The 25,949-nt window shown below is 39.3% G+C and overlaps 1 long non-coding RNA gene and 2 pseudogenes across 1 annotated transcript; all 3 read left to right on the top strand.

The window, feature by feature from the left end:
- Positions 1-1,954: 1,954 nt before the first annotated feature.
- On the top strand, positions 1,955-7,692 carry LOC146548136 (uncharacterized). Its single transcript, XR_014890930.1, has 3 exons — positions 1,955-2,001; positions 6,850-6,975; positions 7,118-7,692. It is a non-coding gene; the product is annotated as an uncharacterized LOC146548136 (long non-coding RNA).
- A 10,807-nt stretch (positions 7,693-18,499) lies between these two features.
- LOC146548135 (uncharacterized) lies at positions 18,500-20,304 on the top strand (annotated as a pseudogene).
- Positions 20,305-20,326: 22 nt separating this feature from the next.
- Positions 20,327-24,236, top strand: LOC146548134 (uncharacterized; annotated as a pseudogene).
- Positions 24,237-25,949: the final 1,713 nt, after the last annotated feature.

Raw genomic sequence — 25,949 nt, 5'->3', positions numbered from 1 at the left:
CTATGTATAAAATGTATCTGTGACGCATGAAGGGGCGTCAGTAAATCAAACCCTGATGCTATAAAATATCTGTTCATGCTTTGATTAAGTCGAGGACTACTGGCTGTCTGCGTACAGAGTGTCTTCCCACACGTGTGTTCATTAAAATCATTGTTGGACCAAGATCCTCTGGACCATGGGTGGTTTGTACTCTCCCTCCTCAATTTTGAACCTTAACAAGACCTATAGTAAACGTTTGACCTCTGTTATTGCCAACAAAGGTTATGTTACAAAGTATTGAGTTGTATTTTTGTTATTGACCAAATACTTATTTTCCACCCTGATTTACCAATAAATTCTTTACAAATCCTACCATGTGGATTCATGGATTTTTTTTTCACATTCTGTCTCTCACAGTTGAAGTGTACCTCTGGTGCAAATTACTGACCTCTGTCATCATTTTAAGTGGGGGAACTTGCACAATCGGTGTCTGACTAAATACTTTTTTGCCCCACTGTATTTCACTTCCTCTTTCCCCTAAAGTAAAAGAGGTTCACTTTAAAATCATTAATGAGGTTTATCCAACCAATGAATTCTTAAGACGGAAATTTAACTTAGATGTGAACGCCTGCACATTTTGTGAAAATAATATTGAAAGTCTGGATCACTTGTTTTTCTACTGTGAATCAGTGCACTCCTTCTGGACTGACATGTGGAGCTGGCTACAGTCCAGGAGAATTCAGTTACCACATTTGACGGTGACAGTAATAAAATTTGGAATACTTGCTGAGAATGCAGATTTTGACCTGTTGATTAGGACGATTTTGTTAATGGGAAAAATTTTTATTCACAAATGCAGATACTTTAAAGCTAAACCATGTATAAACAGATGGCTGAATGACTTTAGACTCTGGGCTGAAACTTGTGAATAACAAGAAAGCTCATAAACTTGTTGTTTTATTTAACGAGTTTAACCTATGTTAAAAACAAAAAAAACCCTCCCTATTTTATAATCACGACTGCCCTTTTTTTGCACGTTATTTTTTGTCTTTGGTTCAAATCCTTCAATGACTGTTCTTTCTTTTTGTGCTAACTCTTTTAGCTTTGTGCTTATTGTTGTTGTTTTTTTGTTCGTTTTGTTTGTTTGTTTGTTTTGCTATAATGCTCAACCGAGGATGTAACATAATCGGATTAATTATGGTGCCTTGTATGTTATACTGTTGTTTGTAAATAAAGTTTAATTAAAAAAAAAAAAGTTTCTGTCGCCATTTTAGTTTTTAAAAATGTCGTGATAAGGGCGGGTCTTACTGTGAACCTGCGCGCTCATTGGCTAATAACTTGAGATTGACAAGCCGTTATCCAATGAGCGCGCGGCTTCTCCCAACATAAAGTAGTTTCCTTTGAAAAACCAAAGTCTGATTATTTTTGCCTCCACTGACGGAGCCTGTTGTTCCCGCCACAGAGACACAGTAATGTCAGAGCGGTGTTAACACTCAGCTGCCTCAGCACAGCTCTCACTCTCTTCCTGCTCTCTCAGCTAAACTCACTTCCTCTCTACTTACAGGAAACCAGCACTCAGAGGAGCCGACCGGCGTCACGTTTCACCCACAGACACGAACAGTGTGGAATTATTTTATGTCATAAGAAGAAACATATTCATGTTAACACTCACCTGCATCAGCTCCACCTTCCTCCTCCTGCTGCTCTGAACTAGTGATGGGTCGTTCGCGAACGAAATGGCTCTTAGAGCCGGATCTTAGACGTGAACGACGCAGCCGCCTCCTTATCACGAGCGTCACATTTTTTTTTCTTTCTCTCAGCCTCTCTCTCTCTCTCTCTCTCTTGCACTTTTTTCCTGCTTCACTCAGCATGCGAGCCTTGTGCTTTACGCTGGGCAGAGGGGGGAGGGGCGGTAGTTACACTTAGTAGCACAGGAACAGGATCTTGCACTTTTTTTCTGCTTCACAGGAACAGAGGCAGAGAGAGAGAAAGAGCCAGGGCCAACAACGTCACATTAGAAAGGTATAGTAATCATCCACAACTATTTTCAGTTGCAGATGATAAAGGATTCAGAAAGTTTATTCATGCAGGTCCATATGACAGAGAATGTGCATGTTCTTTTTGTTTTCATATTTTAATTTATATTTAATTGTGTTGTGGTTTGCAGTGTTTTGTGTTGTTTCACTTTAAATTTGTAAAGGAAAAAGCTGAAAATTTAAACAGTTAAAAGTTGAAATGTGAATAGTTGATTTTTGTATTATATAATAATTATTATTATTTCATTATTTCATTATTATTATAATGTGATATATTATATTATTTATTACATTTTATGTGGAGTGAATAAATAAAAGTATATTTACGGTGGCCCCTAGAGACAAAGCACATACAAACTTCAAATCACGTACAAACTCTGAAGCACGTACAAACTCCAAAGCACATAAAAACTCAGAAGCACATAAAAACTCAAAACACATACAAAAGACAACAGAAGTGCTCCAGGATGCTGGGCGCAGTGTTGAGCTTTTGTTACCTAGTGGCTACACAAGCCAGCAAGTACCAACGACCGGATTTGGTGTGTGGTAGTAACAGGTAGATGAAAATTTTTTTTAAATTATTTGAATATATATGAGTGCCTGTGTATAAATACACAAACAATACACACATGCTTTCAATTGTGTAATTTAAGTGATCTAGTAGCTCTGCTTTGGAAGTTCAGTTCATGCTAGAAATGTGTTTTGGAGTTTGTACGTGTTTTGTCTCTAGGGGCCACCGCATATATCTACCATAACCACTTTTTTTTACGTCAGTAATTCCTTTTGTGCATAATTTTATATTATTGTTAATAATAAATTAATTAAAGCAACAAAACAACCTGAAGAGCCGGTTTGGAGCCGAAAGAGCCGGTTCTCTAAAAAGAGCCGGAAATCCCATCACTACTCTGAATGGAGGATCAACACTTTCACTTTCACTGCTCCTCCCTAAACACAGATGTCACGGCTCGGCATGGCAAACCGTGGGAGGTGTGGGGAAGCAGGACCCAGGCGCGGTGCTCTATGTACAAACAGTGCGTTTATTTACAGTGTAACAATAAATCCCCGTGCTTTCCCTGACTCCCGTGTCGTGTCTCTCCGTGACCAGTCCGTGTCTCAGTGCTCTCCGCTCGCGTGTCTCAGCACCCCTCGTGCTGGCTGCCGTCTGGCGCTCCACACTTCTCCTGGGGACACAATAGACGCAGCCGTCAGGACACATATAACCGCGGGCATACACACACTAACTCAGTTCAACAGGATGACTAACATGGAGTCTCACGGAATGATCCCGCGTCGGTGGGAGCTCCAAGACTCTCCTAAGTAGCTCCCCCGACGTGGCCTGATCAGCAGCAGGTGTGTGGCTTCGGGTGTGGCCAGACCGTCAGCAGGGCCACACCCACCAGGCCTGAAGGCGCCCGCCGAAACACATATACACACACGCAAACAGGGAGAAAGACAGCAACACCAAATATACATACAATAATAATAATATAATTCATAACTCAGACCCAGGATCCCTGACAACAGAGGATGCTGGGACTTGTAGTTTTTACCTTGTGTGATATTTATGGCTGTGACACTAAATCACAGCATGAAAACTTCCTGCAAACATGTCACAGGCGATAAAAGTTTCACATTAAAGGTGAAGTTATTTTTCTGTCTCATGTTCAATAAACAGTGAGCTGGGAAAACTGAAGAACAGACTTCAGACGTTCCCTGCAGAGTTTCTGCTGCTCGGTCGTCTGCATGTTGCTGAGACTGAGCTGATGATGAAGCTGTGATGGGTTTATGGCACGTTTGGTTCTGGAGAAGAGTTTTACTGCCGGTGCAGGTGAAATGATCAGAGGTTACAGCCTCTGGTTAAAGTGGAGGCAGCGATCAGGACGGCTGAGCAGCAGAGGTCTCGAGGGTCCTAAAGTGTAAAAGCATCAGTGTTAGTAACACAAAGATCACAGAATGGGATCATCCACACAACACTAACATCTAAATCCACGGCAGGAACTCTTCCAGTGTCCTGAAAAATCTGTGTGCACGATGCTGAGATTAAAATCTGTCTGCTCATCTTAATGCAATATTTACTAAAGTCTGGTAGAAGTTTTACTGATTTCCAGTCCACTTAGCAGACGTGTGGATAGGTGGTGGGTTGTAGAGCAGACTGAAAGCTTTAAGTTCATCCTCTGATTAAAAACTCAGACCCACAGATACAGGAAGTATAACGCTGGTGTAAGACAGGAAACGGCAACACGGCAGCCATCTTTTTCCTCCCATGATGACCAGTGTCCCAGCAGAAGCTGGGGTTTGTTAGATCCTGTTCGATCCAGAGGAAACAGGCTAAAAGAGTCGATCAGGGGGATCATGGTTTTATTATGTGCTCGTTATGATTGAAGCTCTGGTTGTGTGTTAGAGACAGAACCTGCAGATTCCTCCACTCTGCCTCCTCCTCTGCAGGAATCAGCCTCTTGGCTGGTTTTATTCACCAACGTGAATAAAATCATCAAACTAATCCAAGTTCATTGTGAAATGCCTGAAAATGGAGGAATAAATCTGTCAGTTACCGTATAAAGTTTGAGTTTGTCAGTGTTTTACACGGAGACGGTCGTCAGATGTTGAATGTTTAGCATGAATGTTCCACATCTGGAGAAACCTTCAAGATTAAAGCCAGTGAAAAGTGAAGAGTTTCTGCAGCAGCCGCACTTCCTGCAAATCTGTTCTTTCAAAATAAAGTGAAGAGTCTAAAATTATATTCACGACAGGTTTAAAGGTGAAGGTGGTCACATGGTTTTAGTGGAATGCCTACGTGGGCGCGTCTGAGTGATTTTGATTCAGATTCGTGCAGCGTGGAGCAGTAAACACTTGTTTTTGTTCATCTGGACTCATGAATGATTCCAGTTAGCACATTTCCAGCCAATGAAACGTAACTACAGATGAAGACAAACACATTTAAGCTGCCTGACTCTCGAGTGTGGGTGCGTGTTCCCATTTTCAGTCTGTTTTAGTTTTCAGTTTAGAGGAACGCTGCAAACTCACAAAAACTTCTTTCTTGTGAGGTTTTGTTGTCAGACTGATAAAAGCAGCAGCAGCTGGTGTTTGATGAGCAGACGTGTGTTTCCTGTTCTGTAATAATCAGCTTGTTACCATCACATAATGAACTCAGCCGTGACCAATGAGGCCGTCCTTGTGCGGTTCTCTGGCGCTGATTCTGACTGTGACCTTCACCTCTGCAGGGTCGCCTCTGCTCGTGGCTGAGCTCGTGTTTGTCAGGCTGACAAAATAAAAGCTTCTTCATTTCTGTGGCTGAAGAGGAGTCTGCTCTTCTTCACCAACAGGAAGTGAAACATTTCTCACTGATTCTGAAATCTTCACTTGTCTCACAAATTCACAGTAACACACACACGGTTGTGTTTTCATATCCTTGTGGGGACATCTATTTGACATCATGCTCTCCTCAGCCTTTTACTCTAACCATTAAGACTGAATGCCTAACCCTGACCTGACTGTCCCTGACACTAAAACCACATTCTGAGACTCACAAATGTCTTCAAACTTGTGGGGACGGGCATTTTGGTCCCCACAAATATATTAAAATCTGTAACACAATGTTTGGAGTTTAGTCTGTTACTGTTACTATTTTTACCACTATTTTTCTTTTTGGCGCAACTGTAATCCACATAATTTCCTTAGGGATTAATAAAGTATTCTGATTCTGATTGTTTCAGGATGACCTGCCATTATCCAATCACACATCTGCTTACCTGTATCTTTGGCTCATTTCTCCTCCTCTTCTTTTCTAATTTTTCTAAACTGAGCACCTGATGGCTTTGAACTTTTCTTGTCCATCTTCCATTGGTTTTAATTTTGCACTCCAGTATGAACACAAAAGTTTCAGTGCTTCGTTTAAACTGTATGATACTTATACTGACCCAGGGTCAGTGTAAAATACAATCCTAGCTGTGTGAACAAAGCCTGGCTCCTTTAATCCTGCATGACAAACCTCAGGATGCAGGTTATTATTACTCTTTCCTGCTGGCACACCTGTCACACCTGAGAGTCAGCTAGAAACTTACAGTGTAGTGTGCATCATGCAAAGACTGCCAGACTCTGTAATACTGCAAATGATCAGTGACTCAGGTTAACACTAAACTTTAAACGGCACCTCTGTGTCTCTGTGTGCTGAACATCTAGGATTGAGTCAGGCTGCATCAGCTGAAGCTGTTATTTGTATATATCAGTATTTTTTATTCAGGTGTGGGGAAAATACGTAAGACTGCAGTGAAGCGATGCACCAGATTAATCCCTGGCCTATCGTACTTAAATCAGACTACTGATCCAGCCACATCAGTCTTTTGTGAGGTCTGTTTAAAGTTGACTAAAAGTGAACTGCAGGTTCCTGAGAGGTGGACTGTGAGCACAGAAACACATGTTCATACATACAGCTGCAGCAAACTTACATTAATTTTAAATAGATTTGTTACTCTGATGTCTGTCTCTGTGTTAGTCCTCTGACAGACTGGTGACCTGTCCAGGTGTGCTCTACCTATGACTACTGGGACAGGCTCTAGCCTCTGTAATAGAAATTTTCTGTTATTCTCATTTAAAGTATTTAAGTGCTTATGCATATGCTTAGTTGTGACACTGTTACTGTTCAGTGAAAGTTTCCAAAACTAGATGAACTTACTTCAGCGTCAGCAGTTTGAGAAAACAACTCCCTTTACAGGTGCTGATAAGGCCAAGGGCACAAAACAGCTTAACCATTGATCCGTTAGGTTTCATAGCGAGACACGTGAAGTGTGGTAGGATCAGTTTGTAACTTCCTCCCTCTTCCTTGGAATGCATAAAGGAGGAGGAGCAGCATATCAGTCTTGGACTGTCTAACCTGCCGGAGCAGCACTGAATGACCACCACACACGAGCATGTTCCTGCAACATTCAGCATCTGATCCTTCATCTGTGTGCTTCTGCTTTTGGTAAGTAGAGTTACCCAACTCCAGTATTTCTAAACACATGCCATCCATTTCTAACGGCCTGGTTACTTCCTGTCAGTTACTTTAGAAACCATGTGGTCACCTGACCTAACACTGTTTCTTCTTCTTCCCCTTAATGTTCAAGTGTCACATGTCAAACAGCTGGAGAGGAAACTACACCAGTGTACTGGGATGTTTCACCAACACGTGCCAGATGCTGTTCCTTCATGGTGACATCACCAGAGACAGCCCCACCCACCTCAGGACCTCGCCATTGATCATGATGATTATAATGATGACAGCGAGCGGAACTAAGACTGTAAAAATCCACGACCAGAATGTTTCTTTCTAATTATGAATGAATACTGAGAGCCTCTTTCTGTGTTTTGTCTGTTTTGGGTTTTTACCTCATTTGTTACTAACAAAGTTCACAAACTCACACAGTTTACATTCTGTATGTTTCCATCTTTACCAGCCACACTCTAACTGCATTTAAGAAAATAATCCTTAGAAATCGTCGTTTTTCTCTTTTGTAATTGATGATAATTCAGTGAATATACTGCGCTGCTTCCTTCTATTGCTTTAAGTTTTTCAGTGTCCAGTTATTTTTTACTGCTGTTTGAATTCTCTGTATGTTTGACCCTGTAGACTGTTTGATGGACTGCTTGTCTTCCTGTTTGTTACCGCCGCCTGTTTTTTAATAAAGATTTGGATTTCTGACTTCAACACAGCCTCTGCGTGTCCTCCCTTTGTGTCCTCTTCCTCTGTGAATGTGTTGCATGTGTCACAGATTCCTTTTATTAACAGCTTTCCCACAGTGAGTTGCATCAGCATTCATTCACAGCACATTGCAGAAGGATTCAGATTAATACAGTGATCTTACAGTCAGAATGATCCTGACAGAGTGCCACTGTAAATGATCTTTCATCAGGTCAATTTCAAAGTTCAGTATTTCAAAGCAGGAGTTATGAAGACTCATACTGGCATTAGGACTAATAATATGTACTTACAAAGTCAAAGTTTTTTAATTATGCTAGAATATTGGAAGACAATCAACTTTTAGTGTTTTCCGCATATTAATTATTCTGAAATAGAGACGGTGACCCTAACTGTACAGAAGCACTAAACAACTGACAATCTAACAGACATCATTGGCCTGAGCTGTCATGCACAGTGAGTCTGATCCTCTGCTGTGAGAGTCTGACAAGCATGTTTCTGGTCAGTTTGGAAGAAATAATATCACAATGTTGATCTTTCTTTCCAATATTCCTTCTCTTTTACAACATAAACTGTGATCAAAGCTACTTATGTTCACAGCATGTAATAATACTGACAGTCCAGGGCATTGTGGTCTGTTGAGCTAGGGTTAGGGTTAGCAATTCAGACATATGTAATCAATATTAAACGTCTCTGACGTGGGCCACTGTCCGCAGTGTTGGGAAATCCATACCAGGCTGGAACGAGTCAAGGTAGGTGAGCATCCACGAGAAGACAGCAGATGCATCCTACTAATACTGACAGGACCAGGAGACTCCAGAAACCGAGCATCTTCTCTTCAGTGCCATCCTCTCCTGTCACCCTCTCTGCCCGCAGCTCTTTGAGTATGGGGTAGATAAGGGCGCAGAGAAACCCTTATTACTAATTTGTATTATAATTCAGTTTTCATGAAATATTCATATTCAGTATCGGTCCTTTTATATTAATAACCACGTATCCACCCAGGCTCATGGTGGGGCAGGGCTCTGTCCTGGGATGCTTGAGTACAAGGTAATGTACACCTGACCAGGTATCCAGTCTGTCAGAATTGTTTTCAATATTTGGTTCAAAAACATGAGTGACAACAAAAATCCAACTAGGATTCTTGCATATGATGAATGAAGTCTGTCTTTGACTGTATTGTCCAGCTGATCCATCAAACCCCCAGCAGGTGAACCTTATTCATGACATAACACGGCAACAATGTAAAAAATGAAACAGCAACAGTCTAAATGTAAAGTGCATTCTAATCTCCTCTTCAATAAATCATATGCAAAGAGTCATTCAGGACTGTAAAACGTGAACTACAGAACCCAGAGTCTTCATCATTAAATCTCTGGTTGCTTCATTTTTCTATCCTATATCAGATACTTTAAGGTTAGGTTAGGTGAAGTTGCATTCTCATGGTGAGGCAAAGTGCTTTATGTGTGTGTGTGCGTGTCATGAACGGCTATAAAAGGCCTATAATTAAAGAACAAAGTGGGGTTTGAGTTCGAGTTGCGGCAGACTGTCACTACTTGTAAATGGAACGCAGCCTTCCTGTGGCGGACAGCTAATAACAGGAATCGGACGCGGTCCACCCAAGTCCACAGCAACCACCATAGCAACCACCTAGCATGACCTTAAAAACATATTCTGTCTTCATAACGATCAAAAACATGAAATGATTTGCAAAGTGTGAAAGTGTTACAGCTGCAGAGAGCTATGGCGGTATCTTTGGAAGCTGTTTACATAGCTAATAATATACGATGTAACCATGGAGACAGTCAGTCACGTGAGCTAGCGGTGCATGTTTACTACAGTGAATAAGGTGATTGCGTGCACAGCGTCCACACGCTGCAGAGGGTAAAGACATTACTTCAATATTGTTTTATATTGATGTATATTTGCCTTCTGTTGACCATCACCTCAGGTTCACCATTACAGTTTCAGCAGACAGATGCACACTGTCTAAATATGAACACATTCAAAAACTCATGTCTCAGAAATAAGCACAGCTGTTCATGTTTGTCATTAGAGTTTTATTTGTAAGAAAATTATGAACTTCATATTGTGCATCAAATAAAAGAACATTTCACAACTCTAAGTCAACAGAAACAGGAAACAGAAATGTCTCTAATGTAGACGTGTACAGTGTAGTGTAAGCATTAAAAGATCATAAAGGAAACACTAACATTCATGTGAAACTAATTGTAATAAAAAAAATGAACAGGTGCTTTATAGATGTAAAAGAAAGAATCTGAAAACAACACTTTTTTGGTCTAAGTGATCAAAGTAGAAAACAGAACTGATGTTCAAGAACAAACCGTAGCTGCACTAATATTACACATCTCCATTGTTGTGGTGAACAGACATGTTGCTTTTAAAACCACATGCAGTGTGTGACCGTGACTGTTCACTGAGACCATGAACGCCACTTCGCTGAAGCCTTCGCCTTCTTCTTCTTCTTCTAAATTGGAAGCAGAAGGAGCATGAGCTGCTTTGATCTACTGAAAGGAAAAAGCAGAACATCTGAGCTGAAACCAGTCAGCTGAAATCATTAAGACAGGAACAAATTCAATGCAGTGTCTCAGGTGGCTTAGCCTGTTACAACTGTTGATACAAGCTTAATACGGTTAACACACAGTGTCAGGGAGCTCCAGTGTGGGAACTAGTGGCTTTAGGTTTGTAGTCATTTAACTTTCATCCATTCATTCATTTAATTCAGGAAGAAGAAATGTCAGGTTGGTGCAGGCTGGTTACATTTGGTCCCATGCTGTCTTTAACTAAATGACTTGGTTCACTTTATGGCTGGGCTGTATGTGGGGTTATATCATGTTATTTGGGCAGGAGTACCTGTCCCCTGTTAGACTTAGAAAGTTTCTCCATAAGTAGAGTTTCTAACTCTTATAGCACATCTGTGGCTGACAGCTTTTTGGTGGCTCTTTTCTCTTTGTGCTGAATATCAACACTGAGATTTCTTAGACTGTAAGCTTTACTTCAGCACAACCAGTTGTAGAAGCTGCCACTCCAAATGTCTGTTGATAACAAGAAAAAAATACCTTTTCAGTCCACGGCCTGAAGTTCTTCTCTGACATCTTCTGCCATCAGCTTTGTCTGCTGGTTTGAAGACAATAAACCACAAAAAAGATGATTTAGTCACTTTGTCTGTGTCATGCAGCTCGAATGTGTCGTGTAACGATGTTGAATAGCCGTCGTTATCCTTCTGCTGTGTCAGTAGGATTGTACTGTACAGCATCTCATTGATATGTGAGGAATGCTAATGTAACACGATAACAGACTTACATCATTAAAACATAAAGGACAGGAGATATTTAGATATTTTTATATTTAAATTACATTTTATAGCTGATGGATATTACTAAATAGATAGAATTTACTAAATAGCTGGATGAACATGAAAAATATGTCTATAATAACAAATGACCATGAGAGCCAGTAGAATTAATTCAACTGGACACTCAAAAGACGTCCTTAAATGCTCTTTAAGTGGCAGAACAAACGAACAAACAGTTAATCGCTTACTTGAGATGAAATCTGCTCAGCTACTTTGAAAACAGCTTCTAACTGGTTCCTCCTTTAACAGGAGGTTTTTCAGACTACATGTAGCTGTCCTCTCTGTCAGCTCACACATTTACATTCATGTCACACTTATTTCTGCTTTCCCATTTTATAATTATTACTTACATTTTGATTAGATACCTTCAGTTTGTAAATGATCAGATTACATAATTGGAATACAATGTATCCAATTCAGGGTTGCGGGAGGACGAAGCCTATCCCAGCTGATACAGGACAAAGACAGGCTGCCAGTTTATTGCAGGGCTAACACAATATGTGTAACAGAAAATCCACTTAAATGTTTGATATTTCTTATAATAAGCATAATTATGACTATTATTTAAAGGTTTCTTTATAAATACATTTTGATTTTTTATAACCTCTAAAATATAAACCTGAGCTGTTTCAGATTCTGACCTCTGACCTCACTGCAGCTCCTTCTTGGAAGTACGTCTGCTTCTTGTCTTCCCCCAGTGTTGACCGCCTGCCCTTGATATCACGTACTGTACCTGAGGAACAGAAAAGGACAAACACTTGCCTTCATTTAAGAAGTACATTCATACAGAGGTAATCTATGGAATCACACTAGTTCACCCTTTGGGAGAAATCAGTTCCTGTGAAACATTTCTGTATATGAACATCATGTGGAGAATGAATGAAATGAGTTCTTCAGGTGACTCAGCAGTCCCACACTGACAATTGAAATCTAGTTAAACTATTAAGCATATTTGCTCTTCTGAAATCTGTGTTAAACAACAACAAACATAAATTAGTAACAAAAATACAGCTGAGTAGAGGCTTTACAAACCACCAGCAGCCATAATGCTAAATTTTAATCTTCAAATGTTTCTGAGCCGTCTTCAACCTGCTTTTAACACATTGTTACACCCCGGCCTAGGCAACCGGAGTGCAACACGAAAAAAAGTAAAAATAAAGAAAAAACACACGAGAAAGAACTAATACGGACCCTCCACAAAATTAATCCCAAAACGAGATTTAAAGCAAAATACCACATTTATTTACATCACCAAACACAAGACGTCAAACTATTTACAACGGGGGGAAGATCGCGACCATGACATACAGAAACACAAGGCTTAAATACATAGAAGGAGCAATCAGGGAATGGACCACAGGAGGGAAACACAGCTGGGGCAAATTAGACCTGACGAGACAAGGAAACGTAAACTGAACACACTAAGATAACAGACCTTCAAAATAAAACAGGAAACACATGACAGTCACGCAAAAACAAAACACTGACAACACCGAAACGTAACAACATTAAAGTCCCACAGTCAGTGCAGCACTGGTGTCAAGCCAGCCTCCAATTCGAGACTTGCAGTCAAGCCAGCCTCCAGTTTGTTTTACGTTCCCTGTGTATTCAAAGTATTACGGGAATGGATGTGGAAACCGGATTTCAAAATAAAAGCCAACTTCGAGTGAATTAACAGATATGTTTTTTTTTGTTTTTTTTCTTTTTTCTACTTTCTTTTCTTTCTATTTTTACTGCACTTTACATACGTCAACATGTCAAACTTTGCAATCTATCTAAAAAGAAACCAATTCAAAGCACGGGCATGGAGGACTTCCTGGAAAGTTAGCTGGGAATTTTTTGGCTTCAATTTCACACATATTTGAAGTGCTTTGAGGAAGTTGTGCATTTACTGTCTTTTAAGTAACTCACTCTTGGGATCCGCTTGAATGTATGCTAGTTTCTTTCCTAATTAAATCATGTGAATGTCACCTTGTGGCTTGGTATTCTCAGCAAAACCATGCAGGTAGGTGTTGTGGAAAGGACAGAGAGGAGCAGCATTATAAACAGTAGGTGCTGTAAAAGGTGGTGTTTGGCAGGTGAGTCAGTGGCTCCTAATATAGAGCCAAGTAGTAGTTGTGGGTGTTAAGTGTTGGAGGTGTGACTGGACTTTTTTTTTTTTTCTTTTTTGCCTGTCCCGTTTGGCTCTTTTGCCATCAGAATTGTTGTCTAAAGGCAAAGAAAGATGCCCAATGGATTTACTTTACCAAATTGACCATCCCAGCCTTGCCGTAATGGTCCATTTGATTCACCTTTTATTGTTTATTTTATTTTCACTTGCTGAATACGGGACAGACTTGACTGGGGGAAAGAAGGGGAGAAAGAAAGAGGGAAAGAGAAACAGCTGAGAAGAGGGACGGGGGAGAAGGGCAAAAAAACAAAAACCAACAGAATGGGCAGAAAAAGAAAAAAAATGCATCTAATTAACAATTAACAGATATGTTAAGAACATAATAACATATAATTTAGGCTTTTTTATTTTATTTTACAAACTCTAATGAACGATCTATATGACACAGCCTTGTACCCTAATTGTGCCCTGTCACTATCAAGGCCATCTTAGTTTGGATTTCAAAGTAAAAGCCCTGTGAATCTTCATTTTTGAACTACTCTTTCAATGACTTCATAATGCTCTGAAAAGCAAAAGTCGTATTTCCAAATACTATTTGAACTTTGTATCAACACTTTCCAACCGCAGTCTTTTTCACAGTGATACCATATCAATATCAAGTCAGTCTGATTTTGCTTTTCATAGTAATGGCCCTTTGAAATTGCCGATATTTGACTTAATCTTCTAACGATTCAAAATGCTCTAAAATGAAAAATTCTTGTTTCCACAGGGTAATTCCACTTTAGATCAACAGTATACAACCCCACAGTGATACCATATCAATATCAAGTAATTCTGATTTTGCTTTCAAAAATAAAAGCCCTTTCAAATTGTCCATAATTGACCTAACTTTTAGTGATTTCAAAATGCTCTAAAATGGAAAGTTCCTGTTTCCACAGGGTGATTCCACCTTAGAATTATTCTGAAATGTTTTTTTATTCTTTCTGTTACTCACATTTATGTTTTGATGTGCAATGGTGTTAGTTTGAATGACATCTCCAAGGCCCTTTAATTTATAATTGTCTTTTTGGTTTTTTCTTTTTACTTTGTTTGTCAAGTATTCACCACATTTAAAACCCACAAAAAAAAGACAATAGTTAACTTTAAAATTAGTACAGAGGTGGACAATAAACTCAGCTGTGGTGTCTTTCGTCTTATGCAGTCAGAGAGATTATTGAATGTTTGGGTGGATGTATTTTCCTCTGTGGTGGGTTACGATGTGCGCCCACCACCCAAGGCTCCGTGGGGCTTGGTGGTGGTGCTAATGTAGGCCCCCGTCCGGATGGGCCTTTGTGGCTTCCAGGGGTACCTACTTGGGTCAGCGGGGGACCTGGCCCCACGAGAGAGTACTTTGCCTTCACTTCCCTCCCCTCCTCATCCCCACTCCATCACACCGCCACACATGAAGGGCTTTGGCGTACAGTTGTTTCACTGAGGTGGGTGTGAGACATTCCTGCTGTGTCCCCTTCCGACCACCTGTACCTCAATTTTATTCCACAATCTATACATCAACATCACTTGTGCTGGGCATGCTGAATGGCGTCCAAGGGATGGTCTGTGTATTCAACCTCTCCTAAGTTGCCGGTGCCCACGTCTCAATTTTAAATACATGTAGATGGTAATGTTTCTTGGCAGGGGCCGTGCTGACACCAATATTTATTATCTACTGTTACTTATACTTATCTAGGTTGTGGATGTGATACTTGCTGTTGTGTATTGTGTTATATTTTTGCTTGTTTTCTTTTCTGTTTTTTTCTTCCAGTAGGTAATCCAATGGAATTTACTGTCTTGTGTCACCGTCCCACATCCCCTCTGTTTTTCCCCATCTTTTGAACGTCTCTTGTCTAAGTCTTAATATTTCCTATCAACCACTTATGTGTATTCCTTTGATAATAACTGCAAATTTAAATTTTACAATAAAATGATTGAATAAATAGAGATATTTTAAAATTTTAATCAAGTGGAGCAATATTGCAAAGCCATAATGGTCCACTTGAAAAAAACAAAATCTGTTGGAGAGCCTATACCGCCCACTACTGGACATGCGAGCTTTGAGTGTCTGACTCTGTCGACATTCCAAAAACTAGAGGTGAAAACATGTCATTTTGAACATAAAAGTCTTGTGCAGAAAAAATGCCGAAGAAGGAGAAGGGGTGAGTTCGTTTTTTAAGTATAAACTTTAAATATTAACTTTTAAAATTTGCTAACAAAGTAGTTCATCTCCAATTACATGTAATTGAGTAATCAAGTCTTGTAGCTAGGGATGGGTACCGGTGTCATAAACGGTAGTAACCAGATCGAAAAGCAGCGCACATTTCAGTGCTTTATTTCGGTGCTTTTTTTTCCTGAGCTGTGATACACTTCTAGCCAATCATTTTATGTTTCTGAGGATAGTAGGCGGGTCCAGGTACGTACGTTCTTTTAGAGCAGAGCTACAGATTAAAAATGCCCAAGACGAAGCTGTCAAAGTCTGGCTGTACTTCACAGCAAAATATGCAAACTCAGCAGCCTGCAACAAGTGCTTTAAGCTGATACTGTGATACTGTCAAAGGAGGTAACACCTCGAATCTGATGAAACAGCTGGCGACGCATAGCGTTTTTTTTAAAAGCCGAGAAATGCGCCGTATTTGATAGCTTGCTGCGAGACCTCACACCGAGCGCATCTACTGCGGGTGTGGTGCCTGTTATCGGACCCGGATTTAGCAACATCCCCAAAAACCTGAAGAGTAGAGTCCTGGCCCCTAGCCCTGCCAGTGTAGCAGAAATGATGAGGATGATGATGCAGCAGCAGCCGTTCTTCTCTGCGTGAGTAGCTTAATGTTGTTCGTGTGTAATTTACTTTGAGTAGGCTAACCACGTTATTACATTAATGCACGTAAGGTGAACTAGCAAACATCATCATAGCTACATGCGGCTGTCTTCTTGTTTGATGGCAGATACTCCCTTCACCCTGGCCAAAAAGGCTAAAATGACCAAAGAAAAAGTGGAAAACAGCTAAACATGAGAGGTTTTTGGACAAAGTTTGTGTTTTTTCCATTGTTTAAGCACTGCTTCCAGCCAAGAGTGATACCATATATGCCCCATAGCTGTAGAAAAGGCTAACATTGTTATCTTTTTACAAAAAACCAGCTGAACATGAGTGGTTTTTGGACCAATTTTATGTTCTCCATTCTTTAAGCACCGGTTTGAGCACCGGCACCGTTTCAAAAGTACCGATTTGGCACCGGTATCGGATAAAACCTAAACGATACCCATCCCTACTTGTAGCCTAGCCTAAGATATTAGCTAGTTTATTTCTGATTGTAAAAATGTCTTTTTTCTTATGTGTAACACTTAAAATTACATTTATTTCACCATATTTTTTCGATAACAGGCTTCGCTATGAGCAAAAACAAAAAAAGATTTGCGCACAGGACTCAGGCAAAGTTGTAGCATACGGCAGAAATTAATTAACACGTGTTCTATAACAGGCACATCTGTTGCTAACAGGCAATGGCTTTTTAACATCAAGTGCTGCACATTTTCTTCAGGGGCATTGCATTTCACAAAAACATGTTAGTACTTGAATAGAAACAAAGTTGATAGTTTTGTAATTAGTGGCACCGATTTAAAATTGTTCTCAATTCATTGAGAATATTATACATATTCTTTATAAAATGTTATGATTTCAATGATATAAATGACAATGTAATGATTTCTTTTTTACACTTAGAGTCTACCGCTTCTGCTTATTTGGGGTATGTATTTTTTTCTTCTTTTCTTTCATATACATTTTCCATGAAAAATAAAACTGAAAATGCTATATCTTCTGTTTTAGAACAAAAATAAAACGATTACAATCAATAAAATTATTGAAACTGTGGAACAGCTGAAAAAACATGGCATCCAACTGGAGGACCATGCACTTCATAAAGAAGGCCCCTGGGGTCAAGTTTGCCTGACACTTGGTATTCAGAATAATCAAAATAACCGCTACAGAATTTGTGATGCATTTCGTCAGGTTAGTTCTTTTCACTTATTTTTAAAAAAAATATATTGTATTAAATTATTTAGTTAAAATCAAATTTATTAAAAATGTATGCCTGTTCTCTACAGAACTTGTCTATACCAGTCAAAGGGGATTCAGATAATGGACAAAAGCCACCAGAGCAGGTTCCATAAATAAAATTCTATGTGTTTGATATCAAATATGTTGGTATACCAAATTTTAGTCAATGTGTTACTGTTGAAATTATCCCTAAAATTAATATTGTTACGGGTAATGTCATTTTCAACAGGAAGAACTATCAGCTGCCGCTTCTCTGTCACCGGACATCTCCTTGCAGGAAGATGGACAGCTGTCTCCTGCGCAGGTCAGTCTGTCTGTACTATCATAATTTCTCCTTAACACTTCCATGTAATTACACTAAAGTTACACCTCTCAACTCATGTAATAGCAACCAGAAGAACTATCAGCTGCCGCTTCTCTGTCACCGGACATCTCCTTGCAGGAGGATGGACAGCTGTCTCCTGAGCAGGTCAGTCATTAAAAATGCTTTCACATAAGTTATGATTGGCGCTAGGATCATTGTTTAAATGACCACTTTATATTACATAAAAAATATTTTTAAAAACACAATATACAATTAAATAAAGAATTTTATCAAATGTTGTAACATAGAATGAAATTTATATTTCATGACACTTCTCAACATGAATTTTTGCTATATATTCTGACATTAGAAACACTGGTTGTTAATATACTTAAAATACACAAGTATTTCAGGTATATTTACTGATATTACGGTAGTTATGTAACATGGACAAAATGTTTTCTCACAAAATAAATTTTTCCTCTTTTTTAGCCTAACAGCAACTCATCTGATGATGGATTCATAAGAATCAGGGTCCCACTTGCAACAAATTTTTTTTTCCTGAAAAGGAAAGAATGGACTAATATAAAAAATAAGAGATCCCAAAGAGGATACAAGGGACTACAGTGGACAAATCTGATTTCAGACGGAATACGGACAGTGTTTCCATATTGTTCCTTTGCCTTCAAAAGGCACAGAGTCAAGGCTTTGGACTCAGTAAGAAAGGGCCCTTTCTTCTGGTGTCTGGGTTACTGCAGTTTTGAGGATTGTCCAGTCACTGTCACTGTCACTGTAGATAATGAAGACGATCTAAAGGCAAAAGTCAATTTTCAAGGTCTCGAGTGTGTGCACAACCACTATGAACTAAGAAGAAGACCTGTAAGAGCTCATAAGAGAGATAAAATTGGCCATGATTTGGAAAAGCAATTACCTAGAGCCATGTATCTGGAAACAATGAGCAAAATGGATGATGATGTTGTGCAATCGGGCTGTAGAGATGAAGTTCCAACTCCTCAAGTGTTGAGAAACATAGCCTTGGAAATCCGAAAGAAAAGTCGTCTTCATCATAATGAAATTATGAGTCTCCAGTTAATGGTGGCAAACAAGAAGAACAACCCAGAGGATGTATTGCAGAAAGTGATGTTACATCCAAAAGGTGTTTTTTTATGGTCTTCCAGGAGCATTGAGATTTTCCAGAGCCGCTGTCGGGAGGACATACTTTATTTGGATGCTACAGGAAGTATCATGAAAAAAAGAAAGGGTTCGCCTCCTTTCTATGTTTACGAACTTGTAGTAAGAAATCCACGGAAAACATCCTCTCCCCTACCAGTGGCTACATATTTAACATGTGACCATACCACTGCCTCAGTTACATATTTTTTGGAAGCATTTCTGACTGATGTTGCAAGGGCCTTTGGGCGCAAAGCCATGCGTTCACCTTTAATGCTTATGTGTGATGGATCTATGGTCCTAATGCAAGCTATCTGTTTAGCTTTTGCAAAAAAAATCTCTCTGACACAATAAATCATTATTATAACATCGCTTCGGGGAAAGGAAACAAGGAAGACTTCGAGGTTCCAATTCTTCACAGATGCCTTAGTCATGTTATGAAGAATGCCAAGGAGATCTGTAAAAAGTAGTACCGGTAAGTGTAGTCCTTTTAATACGGTATTCACTTGTTTGTTTTTTATTGTGACATGTGACATGGCATTTCATTTTTCAATTTGGGAAAACATTATTACTGTTTTGGAAACACTTAAAGACAATTTTTTCTTTAACTGCAGTGCACCAAAGAACTACCATCTTGCAACGCACACTTTTGGAGTCTTCACTACTGCAACTTCCTTAAAAAACCTCACTGACATGGTTCAAAGTGCTGCAGTTGTTTTTGGGAGTCCGTGTAGTGGTGAGAATGTCGAAAAACATTTTCACAACCTTCAGTTGTTGATGCAGAAAGCCAATGTTGATGTTGATGGCAATGACAGAAACTCAAAAGCTGATGAGGACCTGAAGGTAAACTGAAGTCAATTTTTATTAAAACTAAAGGCTAAACTTTTGCCTCTTATATATCTTTTTAAATACTTTGGAATAGCATAATAATCACAAGTCACAAGTAATTTTAAATGTTTTATACAACATAATGTTGGGTTTTTAGATTATAGATATGAAAGATGAGTGCACACAATGTTCAAATCACATAATTATTCTGTTTTGTCTGTTGGCTAGGGAGTCAAGGGAAACAACCTCTTTGGGAGACATTTTAAGAAGCTCATTTCCAACACATCATTGGAGATGGATGGTGAGGCAAACCCTTACTACAGCAAGGGGCTCATGGAGCACATCAGCAAATATCTTCTTCCTTTTTCTGGATTATGGTCTGCAATAATGTTAGGTAAGCCATTTTAAAGTAGACAAGTAATTAGTTTATAAAATGAAATTACACACATCAATATTATTCTAATCTTCAAAATCCAAAGGTGACCTTGGAAGACATGGCACTGGGAAAATGTATGAGCAGTACCACAACAAATACAATGCCTTAAGAAAGATCAAGAGACAAGTAAGACACATGATTTTTAGTATATATACATATTTGTGTGGTGTGATTGAGAAACGGCGGGTCCAGAGGAGTCATCTGTATTGCAGATCATACAACATTGCACACAACAACAATGTGTATCTTTAAAAAAAAATCACATTTAATGATTTCTTAATTTGATTTTTCAGAATATTACTGAGAATAATAAAACGCAGGGGATAATGGAGAAGAGCCAGTGGGATCTGAAACATATCCGTCTACATTCGGGAAGGCTCACCAGGCTGGATGACTTTGTTGTCCAGTATCAAATCAGTCACACAGCGCTGCTGAAGGAGTACGAAGACTCAAAAAGAATGCTTCAAAGAAAGGTTTGCAAAATGACTGGCTGATGTCCATCAATGCTTTGCCGTTTCAAAATGGAACATTAAAAAAAAGTCTTCTTGATGTGGTGGCATATTGAGGTGCCCCACGTTGTGATGTTATAGCTTGGTTGCACCTGTGTGTCTTACTGGACATTTTTGTGTGTTTTGGTTTATTGTAAATTAAGGAAAATGTTGTCACAGCATTTCACTTGTAATTCCTAAACAATGTTCAATGACTCATATTTTTGGTTCAGAAATTTAGAGTGGACGAAGAAAAATGGAAGGAACGTCGCCAAAAAAAGAAGAGGAGATATGTAACAGTACTCCGCAAGCCATTTCCTTTCAGGAGATCTTCAAAGACGGTATAAAATGTTGCGCAAATTTATCGTTCATATATAAAGACCAATATTTTGCATAACATTTTTTGTATTTCTTGTACACGATATTTATATAGGTTGCTTCCTCTACGGCCCCGAGTTCCCCTGTGCAGACTGGTAGAGTTGAGGATGTTACCTTGGAAACTCCAGAATTCCAGGTAGGATTGACAACTGCTAACATAAAGGATTCATCAAAGTAATAGTAATGCCTTCTTTTTCCATAGAAGATCCTTTCCATGACACAGTAATCAGTCATGGACACGTGTATGAAGGGCAAATCTTATTTATTTACATGTTGATATTCATGTTCAACTCATTCGATGTGAATATCCAGGATTTTGGTTGACTAGTTGTAACCTTAACTGACACACCCCCACTCCCCTCCCTCCAGAATTCCTAGGTAACAACCTAATATACATATCTTCCACTTCCAGCATTTGACTGCGCTCCGGCTTTTAAAGGTAGAACGGTAGAAGCCTGGGACTCCTAGTGTTAAGTGGGAGGCACCAAAATTCAAAATGAATGCAGTGATTACATGGTAAATTTTGGGAATAACTAAATAACTAAATATTTTTTCCTCAGTAGAAACTGAATGGGAAAAAGCATTCGGGAACATAGTTAGAGTATGGGAAAATTAACTTTGCAAGTGTTGCCATTACAGCTTTGAGTTTATATAGTTACCAGTGCTCAAGGGTGGCTGTAGCTCAGGTGGTAGAGCAGGTCATCTACTGATTTGAAGGTTGCTGGTTTGATTACTGGCTTCTCCTAGTCTGCATACCAAAAATCCAAGATACTAACCATAAATTGCTCTCCAGTGCATCCATCGATTGTGTGTGAATGTTACTTAGAACACACTTAGAAAAATCTGCTTGGGTGAATGCACAAGTTGTGTAAATCGCTTTGAGTGCTCAGAAGAGTAGAAAAGCGCTTTATAAGAACCAGTTCATTTACCATTCAAGACTTGGAGTGATACATTTTGAATGAATTTTCCAAAGACATATTGTTAATAACAGTCCATAAACCTTTGTTAGAAATAACAAAATCATGTCCAATAGCTGGTAAGATCGTATGTTAAGTGTGTTTTTCTTTAATGAGGAGGTCCTGTCTTTGTGGAAGAAAAGAGACACAGAGGTTGTGGTTTCTGTGCTTCCCTCAACAAACCATGGTACGTCCATAATTATCCGCCACAGTGATTTGCGAACCCTTCGACCACACCTGTGGCTAACAGGCGAGGTATATCAATGATTAATTTAAGCACTCATAACCACAATAATTCGACTGTGTAATGTAATTCAATTAAAAGGACATTATCATGTAATTATTTATCATTAACACAATTTAAATTATATAAATTACATAGCTTTGTGTTTATGAAAATTCTTTACGTAGGTAATTGAAGGGCTTTTTCATTGTCTGGCAAAAAAGGAGCAAAAGGGGATCTACATTATGAACCATTACACAGCGGGCTTGATTTTCTTTGGTGATCGGACACAGCTTTCTCGCCAAAGCTTGCGGAACGTAAGATGACTGTCCAATGTCCATAGAATTATGTTCAAATACATTTAGAAAGAATTACTGATTGAATGCTAATAGAATTCCACAAACTGTAAGAAATACATAAATGTTTTCTGACAGGTAAACTTCGATCAGTAGCAGGCCATTGTCACGTTTGTTAACATTAAAAATGTACACTGGAAGTTTCTGGTAAGCAACAAGATTATAACTTTAAAGCCTGTGTATTTTTTTAATGACGATATATTAATATTGTTTTAATGATTTATCTTTGCTACAGTTCATCAATGCAGTGAATCACACTGTTTATCTCCTTGATCCTGCCCCAAGTTCATCAGAGGAGGAAGACTCTAAACTCGCTGCACGTAAATTCAGGTACTTAGGCTTCAACACATTTTGTTATATGCAAATAGGCTTTACAAGTTAGTTTACTACAACTGCATTTTTGTAGAAGCTTTTTGTACCTGGCCCCACAATGCGTGTTTCTCTGTTGGCATCCTCTTGGCCAGGTCTCATTTGCAAAATAAATCAGTACGGTTATTATAAAAATTATCAGGTGAACAAATTATTAAGACAATAATTCTGATGGCAAAAGAGCCAAACGAGACAGGCCAAAAAATAAATAAATAAAAAATAAATAAAATTCTCTTTAATTCTGTAAAATATCTTTTTTTTTTAAATTAGGAAATATGACATATACCAAATTGTATTCTGCTTTGTAATAATGTGCAGTGATTACTTAAAAATGAGGAGAACCCGCCACGCAAAAACAGAATGGGTCGACATTAAATGGAAGGGAGGTGTCTTGACCCATCCAGTGCAGAAGGATGGCTTCAGCTGTGGAGTATTAGTGGTGATGGTAAGTGATGATAATATACATTTGTATATAATTTCTTACTTGTTTGCCATGCCATCATGCCATGGTCAGAAGAATATCCACATCCATAACAGTAGCTGTAATAGATATGAATACATCTTAATTCTAAATTTCACAGTATACTGCACAAATTAAGTATATGGTTAATACTTTGGTGCCCTAAGTCATGCAGATTTTGTGACATACTCTTTTTAGGATTTGCAAATATTAAGGCTGCACAGCGATTGCAGATAGTACTTATACTTTAAAGAGAGCAAGTCACCGTAGGGAATTATTTCCTGTGTCATAATGGTGCATTATCAGTAATCTCATTCTCTCACTGAGCACGCTCTGGTGAATGGCTAGCACATCATGATGCAGGTGGTATGTATTGTCCAGCATTGTGGTTAACTTGGAAAACATCCACATCTCTGACAGCACCTTACGAGACTGTAGGGCCACCCTGTGGACTCACTTTATTGAGTCTCTGTGGCACTAGCATAACACAGGTTGCGACTCTCCACAACATTTTTATAGAATGTACTGAGTATTGCCCAACAGATGTTAAAAGAAGTCAGCTGCCCACACATTGGAAGCAGACTATATCTAATAACTAGTAACTAGAGATGTTCCCTATTTCAGTTATTCATCAGCTTAAAAGAATATACATGGCTCTGGCCCTTACTGTAGAGTGGAGTGTTATTTTTAACCCTGTCCATTTTGTTCTCTATGTTTACAAGGTATATCACATAGTTATTCATCCACGATGTCCATTTCAACAACTGAGTGTTAGAAGTTACCTGGTGTTCATAAAGACTTAAATCTATTTATTGCTCTTTGTTTTTCATACTGTTTATGCAAGATTATAAACATCAGAAATTTTATATTGAGCAGAATTGTGTTTTTTTTTTTCACAATTAAAATTTTGAGTATTTCTCGGTAGATGTCACGGGCAGTGATGAAAGTATTTCCAGATTTTCCCGTCGTGAAATTAAAAACATCAAAAGAGAAAATGGCAGAGTAAAGAAAATTGATGGCTGTGGAGATACTACAAGCATCAGGTTGGTTTGGGGGTGAATAAGAGAGAAAATGTGTGTGTGTGTATATATATGTATTTGAATGTATATGTGTGCGTGTGTAGATTGAAATGTATTATTCTGTTAGTAGTATTATTATAGTGCACAATGGCACTTTATGCTGTGGTCTAATCGATAGAAATTTTTAAGTACACAGTTTAACATATGCATGAATTGGCCTTCAATTAAAAATGTCTATCTAATGTGTTTTGATCCTGTATTTTAGTTTTTGACACTAACAGCAACTGTGCCATGTACCATATTATTATTATACCATATTATTTTCCAGTTTCTGCTGTTTTGTATTTGTTCTTAGGGTTTGAGTTGTGTGTTTAGTGTTTCTATTGTCCCTACCTGTGTCTTTCTGTTCTGTTCGTGTCCCCAAGTTGGTATTGTGAAACAGCCTGTGAGTTTCCTGTTTTACTTTGTAGGTTTGTGTCTCGTTATGCCCATTAGTTCCAGCTGTGTCCCCTCCTGTCTGCCTGTGCTCCTCGTCGCATCGTCTGTGTTACACTCACCTCTTCCAGGCTCGCACGCTCACTCCTCTTCAGCCACTCACCCTCACACCGTTACACTCTCATGCCAATCCAGCAACAGGCAATCCACACAGGGTCAGGAAATCTAGGTACAGGAAAGAACAGGTCAGGAACTGTAATGAACAGTACTGAGAATCAACTCAATGATTTAGCACAAACTGAGAAGACTCAACAAATCACCAACCTGTGGCCTAGAGTGTCCTGGTGCCACGTGCACTTATGGACACTCTTATGTTCGAACATGGTGTTCGTTATGGCCAAGCTGTGGTTTGCACAGAAGTTCAATAACAAAACACCACTCGGGTTCAGGTCCTGGGGTCCATTCCTCCCAATCACGCCCCTCCAGGTTTCACTGTTGTTGCCCACATGAGCATTTAAGTCTCCCAGTAGGACCCTCCAGTGTCCCAACTAGGGACTCCAAGAAGGCTGGGTACTCTGAACCCCAACCCGGAGGCACAGATAACAAACCCTCTCATCCACTGGGAGGAACCCCAACATACAGGCAGCAAGCTGAAGGGACACCAGGATACCCACCCCAGGCCTCTCACCAGGGGCAACTCCAGACTGAGACAGAGTCCAGCCCCTCTCCAGGAGGCTGGTTCCAGAGCCCAAGCCGTGTGTTGAGGTGAGCCTGACTATATCTAACCGGTTCCTCTCAACCTCACGCACTAACTCAGCCTCCTTCCCCACCAGAGAGGTGACATTCAATGTCCCAATTGCCAGTCTTGGGATTTGGTTCGCTCCTGGGCGGCGCCCACAATGCACCCAACACACATTAGTTGGTATCAAATGAGCACAACTCATCATTAATCCCACTCCATGGTCCTTAGGGTGGCACAGTTGCTTCACTCTCTCCTCTTATTCCATTAGAAAGCATTCTGTATGTCCCTAATATAACTGAGAACTTCAATAAAATCTCTGAATCTAACAATATAAAAATGGCACTGAGTCTGTCTGCATTTGTGTGACATTAATGTTCCACTTTAAGTTGGAGGTTTTGACTCCCACTTTTAACTCCTTCTCTTAATGTGGACGATCATACAGCTGGCTTCTTGAAAGGGGGGTGGGTGGGGGGCACACTACAGCCAAACTACACAACAGGACAAATGAAAAGAACAATCACAA

Source organism: Mchenga conophoros, linkage group LG23 (genome assembly GCF_057382185.1).
Source record: "Mchenga conophoros isolate Kocher_MC1m ecotype Shallow Benthic linkage group LG23, M_conophoros_male_GT1.1, whole genome shotgun sequence".
In the NCBI taxonomy this organism is placed as follows: domain Eukaryota; kingdom Metazoa; phylum Chordata; class Actinopteri; order Cichliformes; family Cichlidae; genus Mchenga; species Mchenga conophoros.
The sequence above is the reverse complement of the archived record's forward strand: the minus strand, read 5'-3'. Positions and strand labels throughout refer to the sequence as shown.